This window comes from Primulina eburnea, chromosome 13 (assembly GCF_022965805.1).
Source record: "Primulina eburnea isolate SZY01 chromosome 13, ASM2296580v1, whole genome shotgun sequence".
Lineage (NCBI taxonomy): Eukaryota > Viridiplantae > Streptophyta > Magnoliopsida > Lamiales > Gesneriaceae > Primulina > Primulina eburnea.
In genome coordinates, this window is record NC_133113.1 from 23,212,080 (window position 1) to 23,226,842 (window position 14,763).

The 14,763-nt window shown below is 38.7% G+C and overlaps 2 non-coding genes across 2 annotated transcripts; both read left to right on the forward strand.

Moving 5' to 3' along the window:
* Positions 1–5,916: 5,916 nt before the first annotated feature.
* Positions 5,917–6,022, forward strand: LOC140811004 (small nucleolar RNA R71). Its single transcript, XR_012113398.1, has one exon. It is a non-coding gene; the product is annotated as a small nucleolar RNA R71 (small nucleolar RNA).
* Positions 6,023–8,365: 2,343 nt separating this feature from the next.
* Positions 8,366–8,471, forward strand: LOC140811014 (small nucleolar RNA R71). Its single transcript, XR_012113407.1, has one exon. It is a non-coding gene; the product is annotated as a small nucleolar RNA R71 (small nucleolar RNA).
* The last annotated feature ends 6,292 nt before the right edge of the window (positions 8,472–14,763 follow it).

Below are 14,763 nucleotides of genomic sequence, written 5' to 3' on the forward strand. Positions count from 1 at the left end.
TAAAAATATGATTTTTTATGCTCAAAATTAATCGCAAATGCATGATGTCAAATAATAGTATAATGTACGTGAGTACGAGTATCTTTCCACTGAATACTGTATTTGACAATTATTATTTCTAGTTATCAAATCTTTAGCAATGAAAATTTAGTTGATTGATTATTACCACTATGCTCAAATAAACGTGCAAATAAAATTATTCAAGAATTGATTAATGAAATATAATATCTAAAATGGTTGATTAAAAACTTAATGAGAAATGAATTTGTTGGGAATATAGGTTCACCTACCCCTCGTTAATTAATTAATTCGTTCGATAGTGATTGAATGCTTCCGACAGGATTTCCTATTCAATTGAACACACTCTCTCGAGCTATGCCAAACTAGTTCTACTCAATGAAGTAATTAAATGTCTTTAATTATCAAGAGTGAATCGCATATCGATCTATGTAACCCCCTAGTTTTCGACCCTTAGGAATATAACTATCGACGAGTATCCAATTTCATATGTCTATATAAATTGTAGATCCACGAATTATACTACCCGTTCCTATCACAAGCTATTCTCTCGAACTCACTCGCAATATAAAAACGTTTGTTGGAAACTAAATTTCAGTGATTTGACAAACTAAGCATCAAACTTATTGGAATAAATGATCAAAGGCAAACGAGCTTAACTGACTAAAATCTTACAACTGTTAGTTGTCAATAGCTGAAGATTAATGTGTACCAGCTAAATCTTATCTACGTCAAACTGATCAGTTGGAAACTGATCGGTGGAAGCAGAATCTTACTGACGGATCAGTTGGGAACTGATCAGTTGAAACAAACAGTTATGAGCTTTCCAGCAAAGTATCTTTCAGCTGATCTCTCAGCTGTACACGTCATCAGTTGAGAAAGACAACCGACCAATAGTACAACAGACTGCAACTAGTAGTGGAACGCCGCATTTCAGAGATTGCAGTGTACGAATGTCAGAGAATATCGACATGGCAATCAACGGATATATGGATTCAAATATTATTTAATATTACCGTTGAGAAAGAAGCCTTTAAATAGGTGAAGAGGGCAGCTGAGAAAAACATAACACGAACTACTATTCTATTCAAACTTGATGTTACTCTGCTAAATTCACCACTCGTATTCAAATATCAAGAGCTCACTCTTATCAGATATATCAGTACCAATCAAGGCTATACTTACGAGCTTGCTAGCACTTTGAAATCTTTGTTAGATTCATCCAGTTGTGTTATATTCAGTCACGCACTGTAAAATTTATTGTGAACTAATAGTTTCAGTTTTGGTAGCGTTAAGTCCAAACTGAATTGGGTCAGTACAACGTTTGTATTCGATCAAAGTCTTTTAGTGAAAATCTTATCTTCATGATAGAAGGGGTGGCGTAGGAGTTATTCTATTCTCCGACCATCCAGAAACAAATCGTGTGCATTTTCTTTCAGTTACTATCAGTTATTCTATCTTTCAGTCAGTTTACTTCCGTGACTTTTTTTCAGTTAAACTGATTGTTATCGACTGACAAGATACCGAGTGTCAGTTTGTCATTAAACTGAACCCAATATTCGAAAAAAAATTATAATCTGTGAGTATTTATTAAACCCCCCCATTTCTAAACACTTATCACCTTCTAACCGATACTTTAAACGTTGTTAAAGTTAGATATGCTCTAACAACACGATAAAACAATAGTAAAATCAAGAAAAAATCACAAATCGAAATATAAATCAATTAAGTCAAATTTTGGGGTAGTATCCCCTTAAATCCCAAAAAATATTTAAATTTAGCAACTCGAATTCATAATAAACATAAACACAACAATGTTTAAAAGATAAAAACTAAATTAGAAATATTAGATTTGACGAAAAATGCAAAGATGATGCCCGGAAATCTTCGAATCTTCAATCCAAGCGCAAAATTCTCTCCAAGGCTTCTGGTGGCTGCTGAAAAATGTCGGAATCATCTCTAAAATCGTCCTGCCCACCCTTCCATATCATCCATATCCAGAAAATAAGGTAAGGAATCGTCCAAAATTTTTTCCAAAAATACCGGCGGGCCCGAGCGGACATAAGTTTCCGCCCGGGCAGATGGCTTGCGCTGATTTTATTTTTCACATTTCCTTTGATGCGCCCGGGCGGATAGCTTTTGCACAAACTTCTTTTTCTCATGCCTTGGATGCGCCCGAGCAGACATAAATGTGCGCCCGGGCGGATGACTTTCGAATTTCTCCCTTTTATTTTCACTTTCTTCACAAATCTCCTGCATTTTCACCAATTAACCACATGAGCAACAAGAAAACATAAATTATGCTAAAACAACACAAAATGCATGCAATCTAAATGATAAATGCAACACACTGCGAAATAACATGATACGAAAAACACGTAAAATCCACCTATATCAACCCCCTCATACTAACCGTTTGCTTGACCTCAAGCAAAAATAGGTTACAGACCACACCCAAAACATGAAACAGACACAAAGTGAAAGTACTAAAATAACAAAACTGATGGCGAAGTAGCAAACTGACATCTCCTGCCTCTGCGGGTTTGTGGACCACATCCAATTAGTCAAATCACAACATCCATTAATAACCCTTTCAAAACATCACAAAACATTTTTATTTTTCCAAAAAGTGTGGTCGTGTGTGCTGTGGAATTTTCTATCTTGTGTTTCGAATAGTTTTATTCGCAAATCATGTGGGTCGCCGAATCAACAAGTCAACGCAAGTTTCTCTTCCCTGAGTTCTGTTTCTATTTGGGACCAACCAATAAACACAAAAAGTGTTTGAGTTTCATAGTTGAACAACAAAATGTAGGGAGTCAACAGCCATAAATGCTCAAGTGGTTCAGAAAGATTGAGAGTACGTAGATCATTTTCAATATGCACTTGTCAGAAATTTTTTCCGACAATTCTCAATGCCTTATATCTCCATCTTTTTAGCCTTGGGATAGGATTTCATCTCTTTTTGGCTCCCCCACACCTTACATCCCCTTTTTTTTGCCGCATAGTTTTCTGATGCGTACTCCCTAGGTTTGGGATATAGGGTATGTTTATTTATCTGGCCTAGGGATGAATTTTTCGGTCCTATGCACGATTGGATGAAGGATTTTCTACTTGAGTTCATGCTACTTGTTGGTCACTCATTTCAACAGGTAATCATTCAAGTTCTACTCCCATCTTATGTTTCTCTAGTTCCCCTCACAAATTATTTTGAACTTAACTGGCATCGACACCACTATCAAAATCCACTATGTGTGCATAAAAAGATTTTAATTCACCGAGGGACTTGTTAAATCACCGGGGGATTCATAACGAGTGATAAGATTAAGCAACATGCAGTTCATTTAGCCCAAAATCATCATTGGCTACCAATTTACTAGTTTCACCATCATCTGACACTCATGCAAGACAAATACGAAAAACGATCCCCTCATACTAAGTGTGTGCAATGTCCTCATTGCACCAAAGAAAAAAACACAGAAATGCAAACATTAATACATACATGGAGAAAAATGCAAAATAAATGCCCAAATGAAACAACAATTAGAAATAAAACATAAAGCAATAGAAAATGGAAATGAAAAGAAGGGGAAGCAGTGAACTCCCCTGATCAAGGTCCTCCTCGTCGTGCTCCAGTGGTGGCACTCCGGCTGCATCCCCCTGCTGAAGATAGTCATACTGAAACTGTAAAACTAAACAAAAGTACAAGAAAGAAAATTAAAACGAGTAGAGAGGGAAAGAAATTAGTTCTCAATTTATAGTCGAGAGCTAGACTGCAGGTTCCCCTCAGTTCTGATTGTTTTGGAATAGAGTAACTCCAATTTGTCGTTCCCCTGTGCCACCTAAATATTTCTTCAGTCGTTGAGCATTGACTGTGAATTGCTCATTTTTTTCATCTCTCAGAGTTATGTCTCCCAAGGAGGATACCTTGGTGATCATGTAAGGGCCCGTCCACCTTCACTTGAGCTCGCCAGGAAACAGGCACAGCTTGGAGTTGTATAGCAGCACAGCTTCACCTTCTTTGAATTCTCTCGTCGTGATGGTATTGTCAGGTGCTAGCTTTGTACGCTCTAAGTACACGTACTTCAGGTGTGGAGGCCGTGGTTAGCTCATATGTTGGCGGTTCCTCAATGCTTGACTTCTGAGGGGTCAAATCTCTTCGATCCCCCATGTCCTCCAATTTCATCCTTTCTGGCTTCTTCCATTGATGGTTGGCATTACAGTACGCCACTCTTGCAGATTTTTCTTCATCAAGTTCATCCTCCTTCAATTCAGTGGTGAGCGTGGCTTCCAATGGGTCCTTCATATCATCCTGCACAAATTGACACACAAGTGAATCCGATGAATCAACTATAAAATAATCATTAGTGTGCAGTGTGTGCTTAAGAGCGTTAAAAACATTAAAAGTGATTTCTTCCTTTCCCACTCTCAATCTCAACTTCCCTTCTTGCACTTCAATCACGGCCTTGCCAGTTGCAAGGAACGGTTTCCCTAAAATCAAAGGCATCTCCCTATCCTCTTCCATATCAAGCACCACAAAATCTGTAGGAAATGTAAACTTTCCCACTTTTACCAACACATATTCTTTGACTCCTCGTGGATGTTGGATCCGTCAGTTAATTGCAAGGAAATCTGTGTCGTTTTAGGCTCGCCCAATCTAAGTTTCTTGAATACAAATAAAGACATAAGATTAATGCTCGCACCAAGATCACATAAAGCTTTAGGAAAAACAACATCACCAATAATGCAAGGGATAGAAAAACTCCCTGGATCCTTTAGCTTTGGTGGGATCTGGTTTTGTACCAATGCAGAGCAATTCTCAGTTAATTTTACCGTCCTGTGATCCTCCAACTTCCTCTTATAGCAAAGATGTCTTTCAGAAATTTAGCATAACTCGGCATTTGCATCAAGGCATCAGCAAAAGGAATATTGATATGCAATGTTTTAAATACCTCAAGAAACTTACCGAATTGCGCATCAAGTTTTGCTTTTTTCAATGCTGCAGGAAAAGGAGGGGGTATAACAATTTTGGATTGTGCAGTGGGTGCTGGTGTAAAGTTAGAAGACTTACATGTGTGCGTACCAACCGCTTTTTTTCCTTGATCCTCTTTTTCTTTTTCCTCTTGTTCAAGCACTTTTCCACTCCTCAATGCTATGGCTTTCACTTGTTCTTTCGGGTTAGTCTCCGTGTTTCTTGGCAAGGTGTCTGGCTCTCTACTTGCTATCATCTTTACTAACTACCCAATCTGATTCTCTAGCCCCTTTATCAATGCATCCTGATTCTGTAGTCTAATCTCAGTGGCTGAAATGAACTTCGACATCATCTGCTCCAAATTGGACTTTTCTTCTCTAGGAGGGTCAGATCTGTACATCGGTTGTTTTCCATACGGTTGTCCTCCCTGTGGTCGATTCTGGCTGTTTTGGACACCCCTTGAGAAATTGGGATTTTGCCTCCATCCAGGATTGTATGCGTTCGAATACGGATCATTCTTTGGACGGTTTTGGACTCCCACTTGATTCACCGGTGCCTCTTATTGCACATAGAAGGGATTGCCATCTTGACCGTCCTTTGCAAAGTGTTCACCTCCACACTTATCACAGAATATCTCTTGAAGACGCATAGATGTGCCATCCATATTCAAGATGTCTAATTTCCTGTTCAAGACATCAAGTTGTGCAGTAATAGCAGAAAGGTCAGTTACCTGCTGAACTCATGCACTTCTCCGCTGGTTGTTCCTTTCAGATTGAGAATTATAGCTGCTAACGGCCATCTCCTCCAACAACTCATATCCTTCCTCAGCAGTTTTTCTCAACAGATTCCCACAAGTAGCAGCATCTATCACAATACGATTAGGAGTAAGCAAGCCATAGTAAAAGGTTTGAACGATTAACCCAAGTGGAAGTTCGTGATGAGGTAATCGTCGTAATATATCTTTGAAGCGCTCACATGCCTCATATAAAGACTCCTGCTCGAATTGAGCAAATGTTGTAATGTCTGCCCGCAGCTTCATGGTCTTAGATAGAGGAAAGTATTTAATGAGAAACGCTTTCGCCATATCCTCCCATGTGGTGATCGAACCTACAGGCAAACAATTTAACCATGCTTTAGCTTCGTCACGCTAGGAGAAAGGGAATAAACGTAATCTAACAGCATCATCAGAAATTCCATTAAATTTAAAAGTGTCGTAAATTTCAAGAAAATCTGTGATGTGCGTGTTTGGGTCATCTAACGCAGATCCCCCAAACTGGACTGTATTCTGGATCATCTGAATTATAGCTGGCTCGATTTCGAATTGGCTTGCCCGCACAATCAGCCTCACAATGCTGGGGCGTGCACCATCCAAAGAGAGCTGGGCATACTCTAGCATCGGTATGCGACGTGGCATCTCAACTTGTCTATCTTCATGGTGTTCCTCCTCATGCTCGCGTTCGTGCCTCTCCATCAGTTCTTTAAGTCTCTGCTGCTGTCTTCTCCTGCGGAAAGTTCTTTCGATTTCAAGGTCAAACTGCTCAAGCTCCACATCAAGTGACTTTGGCATGCACTGAAAAAGATTTCTGGAATAGAATATGGAGTGTTAGCTCAAGAAAAATAAAACAATGATGAAGAAAATAACTAAAAATAAAATTTTGAATTAAAAGTCCCCGGCAACGGCGCCAAAAACTTGATCGAGCAAAACTTGCACTGTGGAATCCTTAATAAAAATATGATTTTGTATGCTCAAAAATTAATCGCAAGTGCACGATGTCAAGTAATAGTATAATGTACGTGAGTACGAGTATCGTTCCACTGAATACTGTATTTGACAATTATTATTTCTAGTTATCAAATCTTTAGCAACGAAAATTTGATTGATTGATTATTACCACTATGCTCAAATAAACATGCAAATAAAATTATTCAAGAATTGATTCATGAAATATAATATCTAAAATGGTGGATTAAAAACTTAATGAGAAAGTAATTTATTGCGAATATCGGTTCACCTACCCCTCGTTAATTAATTAATTCGTTCGATAGTGATTGAATGCTTCCGACAGGATTTCCTATTCAATTGGACACACTCTCTCGAGCTATGCCAAAATAGTTCTACTCAATGAAGTAATTAAATGTCTTTAATTATTTATCAAGAGTGAATCGCATATCGATCTATGAAACCCCCTAGTTTTCGACCCTTAGGACTATAACTATCGGCGCGTATCCATTTTCATATGTCTATGTAATTTGTAGATCCACGGATTATACTACTCGTTCCTATCACAAGCTATTCTCTCGAACTCACTCGCAATATAAAAAGGTTGTTAAAGTTAGATATGCTCTAACAAAAGGATAAAACAATAGTAAAATCAAGAAAAAATCACAAATCGAAATATAAATCAATTAAATAAAAGTTTGGGGTAGGATTGAATCGAAATATAAATCAATAGAGGCAGAATACATGGCGGCTACTCAAGCTTGCAAGGAGGCAATATGGATTAAAAGATTATTGGAGGAGATCGGACACAAACAAGAGAATGTTCCTTTGTTTTATGACAGTCAGAGTGCCTTGCACATCGCAAGGAATCCAGCGTTTCATTCCAGGACAAAACACATTGGAGTACAATTTCACATTATGTGGGGAAGTAGTAGAAGAAGGAAGCTTGGATATGCAGAAGATCCATACGAAGGACAATATAGCTGATTTTCTGACCAAACCAGTGAACATTGAAAAGTTTGAGTGGTGTAGATCCTATTACTTATTTGCTCCAGTTATCCCGTGGTAATTGAGCTTTGTTCATATATTGCATATTTTATTTTATATATATGTTTGTCATGATTTATGTTATATACTTTATGTTTAACTGTTTTATACCATAATCATAACCTCAGTATTTTACTGGGAGCTACTGTGGTTGCTCCCACTTGATTCACTGGTGGTTGCTCCCACTTGATTCAAAAATCTTTGGACGGTTTTGGACTCCCACTTGATTCACCGGTGCCTCTTATTGCACATAGAAGGGATTGCCATCTTGACAGTCCTTTGCAAAGTGTTCACCTCCACACTTATCACATAATATCTCTTGAAGACGCATAGATGTGCCATCCATATTCAAGATGTCTAATTTCCTGTTCAAGACATCAAGTTGTTCAGTAATAGCAGAAAGGTCAGTTACCTGCTGAACTCATGCACTTCTCCGCTGGTTGTTCCTTTCAGATTGAGAATGATAGCTGCTAGCGGCCATCTCCTCCAACAACTCATATCCTTCCTCAGCAGTTTTTCTCAACAGATTCCCACAAGTAGCAGCATCTATCACAGTACGATTAGGAGTAAGCAAGCCATAGTAAAAGGTTTGAACGACTAACCCAAGTGGAAGTTCGTGATGAGGGAATCTTCGTAATAGATCTTTGAAGCACTCACATGCCTCATATAAAGAATCCTGCTCGAATTGAGCAAATGTTGTAATGTCTGCCCGCAGCTTCATGGTCTTAGATAGAGGAAAGTATTTAATGAGAAACGCTTTCGCCATATCCTCCCATGTGGTGATCGAACCTACAGGCAAACAATTTAACCATGCTTTAGCTTCGTCACGCTAGGAGAAAGGGAATAAACGTAATCTAACAGCATCATCAGAAATTCCATTAAATTTAAAAGTGTCGTAAATTTCAAGAAAATCTGCGATGTGCGTGTTTGGGTCATCTAACGCAGATCCCCCAAACTGGACTGTATTCTGGATCATCTGAATTATAGCTGGCTCGATTTCGAATTGGCTTGCCCGCACAATCAGCCTCACAATGCTGGGGCGTGCACCATCCAAAGAGAGCTGGGCATACTCTAGCATCGGTATACGACGTGGCATCTCAACTTGTTTATCTTCATGGTGTTCCTCCTCATGCTCGCGTTCGTGCCTCTCCATCAGTTCTTTAAGTCTCTGCTGCTGTCTTCTCCTGCGGAAAGTTCTTTCGATTTCAAGGTCAAACTGCTCAAGCTCCACATCAAGTGACTTTGGCATGCATTGAAAAAGATTTCTGGAATAGAATATGGAGTGTTAGCTCAAGAAAAATAAAACAATGATGAAGAAAATAACTAAAAATAAAATTTTGAATTAACAGTCCCCGGCAACGGCGCCAAAAACTTGATCGAGCAAAACTTGCACTGTGGAATCCTTAATAAAAATATGATTTTGTATGCTCAAAAATTAATCGCAAGTGCACGATGTCAAGTAATAGTATAATGTACGTGAGTACGAGTATCGTTCCACTGAATACTGTATTTGACAATTATTATTTCTAGTTATCAAATCTTTAGCAACGAAAATTTGATTGATTGATTATTACCACTATGCTCAAATAAACATGCAAATAAAATTATTCAAGAATTGATTCATGAAATATAATATCTAAAATGGTGGATTAAAAACTTAATGAGAAAGTAATTTATTGCGAATATCGGTTCACCTACCCCTCGTTAATTAATTAATTCGTTCGATAGTGATTGAATGCTTCCGACAGGATTTCCTATTCAATTGGACACACTCTCTCGAGCTATGCCAAAATAGTTCTACTCAATGAAGTAATTAAATGTCTTTAATTATTTATCAAGAGTGAATCGCATATCGATCTATGAAACCCCTTAGTTTTCGACCCTTAGGACTATAACTATCGGCGCGTATCCATTTTCATATGTCTATGTAATTTGTAGATCCACGGATTATACTACTCGTTCCTATCACAAGCTATTCTCTCGAACTCACTCGCAATATAAAAAAGGTTGTTAAAGTTAGATATGCTCTAACAAAAGGATAAAACAATAGTAAAATCAAGAAAAAATCACAAATCGAAATATAAATCAATTAAATAAAAGCTTGGGGTAGGATTGAATCGAAACATAAATCAATATAAATCAATAGAGGCAGAATACATGGCGGCTACTCAAGCTTGCAAGGAGGCAATATGGATTAAAAGATTATTGGAGGAGATCGGACACAAACAAGAGAATGTTCCTTTGTTTTATGACAGTCAGAGTGCCTTGCACATCGCAAGGAATCCAGCGTTTCATTCCAGGACAAAACACATTGGAGTACAATTTCACATTATGTGGGGAAGTAGTAGAAGAAGGAAGCTTGGATATGCAGAAGATCCATACGAAGGACAATATAGCTGATTTTCTGACCAAACCAGTGAACATTGAAAAGTTTGAGTGGTGTAGATCCTATTACTTATTTGCTCCAGTTATCCCGTGGTAATTGAGCTTTGTTCATATATTGCATATTTTATTTTATATATATGTTTGTCATGATTTATGTTATATACTTTATGTTTAACTGTTTTTTACCATAATCATGTAATGCCCAAGAATTGTCGTAGAATTGATCAGACAAGATTACTGAAATATCCCAAGACTTGTAGAATTGATCAGATAAGATTATGGGATGTTGCTCGGAGCAAAATATAATTTTTCAGAACGTGCAAGACTGCACCCGCGTCCTTGTTTACACCGCACCCGCGGTGTAAGTCCAGTAGGGTAGGAATTTTGGGCGAAGCAAGACCGCACCTGCGGTCTTGCATACACCGCACCCGCGGTGCCAGACCGCACCCGCGGTATTGGAAGAGCCGCACCCGCGGTCATGACTTGTGCATTTTAGATAGAATTGCCGAGACTGAAGCGCACCCGCGGTGCTGCAAGGACCGCACCCGCGGTGTGATGTGCACTGCGGAAATTATGCCACGTTTTTGTACATGCATGTAGTATATATAGGAAGGGAAATCGTGTCTTCCTCTCAGTTTTCCAAGGGAAATCGACAGCTTAGAGAGAGACACTTTCTTCTTTGCGTTGGAACTGAATTTACGAAGAAACCGTGTAGCAGAATTCGAATCCGACTTCAGTTCTGAGTTCTTCTCGACTAAAGCTACACAAGGACGTAAGTTTTACTACGTTTTGACATGTCTTGAAATTATGATGTTGTTAGAATTGAATACACGTCATATATGTTGTTCTTGACATGTTAGACAGCGTAGAATCGAAGTCAGATTAAGAAACGGACTGAATATGAACTTGTTATGATTTCAGAATAAGATTGAATAAGAATTGATATCCAGATTGAGTGGTTATCGATTATGGGATATTAGAATTGATATCTGACTGATATGATAGGGCTGGATATATTAAGATTATGATGTTATGTTGTTGAAACAGAATTTGATTGAATTCTGTTTGTATCCAGTATTAATTGAGTGGTGTATTGATACCATACCCTCAATATTGTTGTTGTCAGACTGAGTATTGACAGGCTTGGGGTTCGAGACTTCGACAGAGCCAGAGTATCAGAAAGAAAGGTATAAATTAATTTTGAGTTGGGATTGCACAACTCGAGTGAGGTTTGACTCGAGTTTCCCTAAATCACATACTTTTACTTATTGCATTGATATTTGCAATTGATCAGACTTATGATTGTAGCCTATTGATTTATAGCTACTGCATGTAATGACTGCTGATTCGCTAGTCATTGACTGATTTGCTTAGATACTGACTGTATGTATTGATTACTGAGTCGTTGAGTCATAGGCTGATTCGCCTAGTCACCGGCTGATTCGTCGGGTTATTGACTGATTCGTCTTATTGTAGGCTGATTCGCCTAGTCACCGGCTGATTCGTCTGGTGATTGACTGATTCGTCTAAACTTAAGCTGATTCGCTTAATTACAGGCTGAGTTGTCTGATTATTGGCTGATTCGCCTAATTACCGGCTGATTCGTCGGATTATTGACTGAGTCATCAATTTTGAGGCTGATTCGCCCAGACACTGGAGATATTAATTATATCGATGCCGTTTAGGAATTGATTCATTCCTATCGACTGAGATTCGATATAATTACCTATATCCAGACATCGGGATCCCTAGGTTAGAGTTGAGTCGAGTCTGAGACGACGCGTCAATGGAGTCGAGTCTGAGACGACGCGTCGATTGAGTTGAGTCTGATATGACATGTTGATTTACATTGTTTATACCATTCATTATTATTGAATGTTTAATATGGATTTATGTTTCTGATTTGAGACATGTTATGAATAATTCTTATATGCTTTCGTATATGCTTTTATATGACTGCATGTTTACATTGTTTATATTGGGATATTTATATCTCACCGGAGTTATCCGGCTGTTGTCTTGTTTTGTATGTGTGCATGACAACAGGTGGGGCTGGATCAGGGTCAAGAAGAGGATGAGAGAAGATTAGATAGCGTGGAGATCTGGGTTTCGGAGCAACATAGGATTCAGCACTGATATGTAGTTGAACCTAGTTGGATTCTTGTAGATAACGCAAGATTTGTATGTTCATGTTTAATATGTAATTTGAGTAAATTACATTACGTTTCCGCTTTGTATTTTAAAAAAAAAATTTAAACCCTGTTTTATAATTGATTAATTAGTCCTAATGATGATTAAGAACTTGATTAGCGTCCGGGTCCCCACAACAGGTGGTATCAGAGCTGTAGGTACTAGAACTGTAGATTCTTGAGATTGAGATAGAAGAGGCTAGTGAGCGGGGTAGATTGAGGTATTCTTTCCTGCTTTTGAATGCTAGCATGTCGTACTGCTTTATGTAATACATGTTACTTGATTTATCTGATTTGATTTTGTAATATGTATTATTGGGAACGAATCTGAATTGATTCTGGATCAGCAGTAAGATGATCGGAGGAGAGACTGAATTGAAACAGGTGTGTTGGATTGGATTACTAATCCTTTTGAGTTTCAGATATGCCTCCTAGACGAATCCCAGAACAGGGTAGTACATGGAATCCTCCAATGGATGTAACACCAACTTCAATGGAAACCTTGCTGAAGAGGTTTCAGTCATTCAAACCACCCACTCTGAAAGGTACTGAGACATCGGTCGAGTGTGAGAGTTGGTTAGGTAGTATTGAGTTGCTGTTTGATTCACTGGAGTACAGTGATGAGCGCCGGATTAAATTGATTGGGCACCAGTTGCTTGATGTTGCACAAAGCTGGTGGGTTACAATGAAGAGGGCCTTGGAGCAACGAGGTACGATTATTACTTGGGATGTATTTAAAGCTGAGTTTTATCAGAGATTTTTCCCAATATCGTACAGAAAGGACAAGGGGGCGGAGTTTGCCAATTTGAGACAGGGTCAGCTGAACATTGAAGAATATGTGACCAAGTTCTCTACCTTGTTGAAGTTTGCTCCTCATGTGTCTGAAAATGACGAAGCCGTTGTTGATCAGTTCATCAATGGCTTGAATCCCGATATTTTTACATTGGTGAACACAGGGCGACCCAATAACTTTGCTGATGCCATGAATAGAGCAAAGGGCGCTGAAGCGGGCCTGATAAGGCAGAGAGGAGCTGAATTTGTTCCTCCAGTGTCGAGACCACAGCAACCACTTCCCCGATTCGAGGGCGGTAGTAGCAGTAGTGGAAAGAAAGATTTTCTAAAGGCTAGAGGAAAGCAATTTAAGAAGTCTGGCGGAAGTTCTTTTAGCTCCAGTGGTTCCCAGCAGCGTTATACTGGCGTATATTGCGGAAATTGTGGTGGGAGACATTCCACTGAACAATGCCAAGGAGTACTTGGTAGTTGCCATTTCTGCAAGCAACAGGGACATTTTGCCAGAGTATGTCCACAGAGGAGTTCCCAAAGATCTCAGGGAGCCGAACCATCTGGATCAGCGGCACAGTGGGGTAGACGATCAGTTTCCGTTCCTTCATTTCAGCCAGCACCATCTCAGTCACAGCAGAGGCCAGGAGGAAGCCAGACAGTTGGCCAGCCTCCTAGACAGCAGGCCAGAGTATTTGCTTTGACCGAGGAACAGGCTCAGGAAGCACCAGATGATGATGTTGCAGGTAACTGATTTGTTTGATTTTCCTGCATATGTATTGAGGAATACCGGTGCTTCACATATTTGTATTTCTGAAAGATTTGCATTGATGCATGCATTATCTGTTGAGTCTTTATTTACTGTAGTAGTGTTTCTTTCCTTGAGAAAAGATCTTGTATCAGCGATTTCTGTTAGATCTTGTATACTACAGTAGGATGAGAATGAGATCGAGTTAGATCATGTAGTAGCTTGGGTTGTACTGGTGTTCTATGATTTTAGAACTGCATTACTGATATTGATATGCTGATCAAGTACGAAGCTACCATAGATTGATTCCAGAAGATGGTAAGAATCAGACCTGAGATGACCAAGGGATGAATATAGTACGATAAGAATTCTAGACTAAGAATTCCTTTGATATTCGTACTAACTATGACTCGAATTATTACAGAGAGGAGCAGAGTGATTCCTTATGTATTCAGTTGATTTACTGAAGTTGAGTCTATCATTGACTGATTTACCAATGATAAGAAAGTTCTCGATGTTTTCTCTGATAAGACTTCAGATCTGATTCCAATCAGAGAGATTGATTTTAGTCTTGAACTGATCTTAGAAATTGTTGAAATTTTGAATCCTGATTGAGAAAGATAGTAGACAATCAAGATTATATTGTACAGTCCGAACCAGAGTTGATTTCGAATCGATAGCAGTTTAAAAAGCTGATTAGAATATTTAGAACTTAATATCGATAGTCAGAACAGAGTATCGATCAGAGTAACAGATACGTGATTTTGTATTTTGTATGAGATTGATTATTCTGTGATGTCAGATGTGTCAGAATTGTACAGCAAAGATTGATAGTGATAGTCAGAGCCGAATACCAGGTAGGTATTTCCTCTTTAATTTATGTTATTAACTGATTGTATATGTCAAA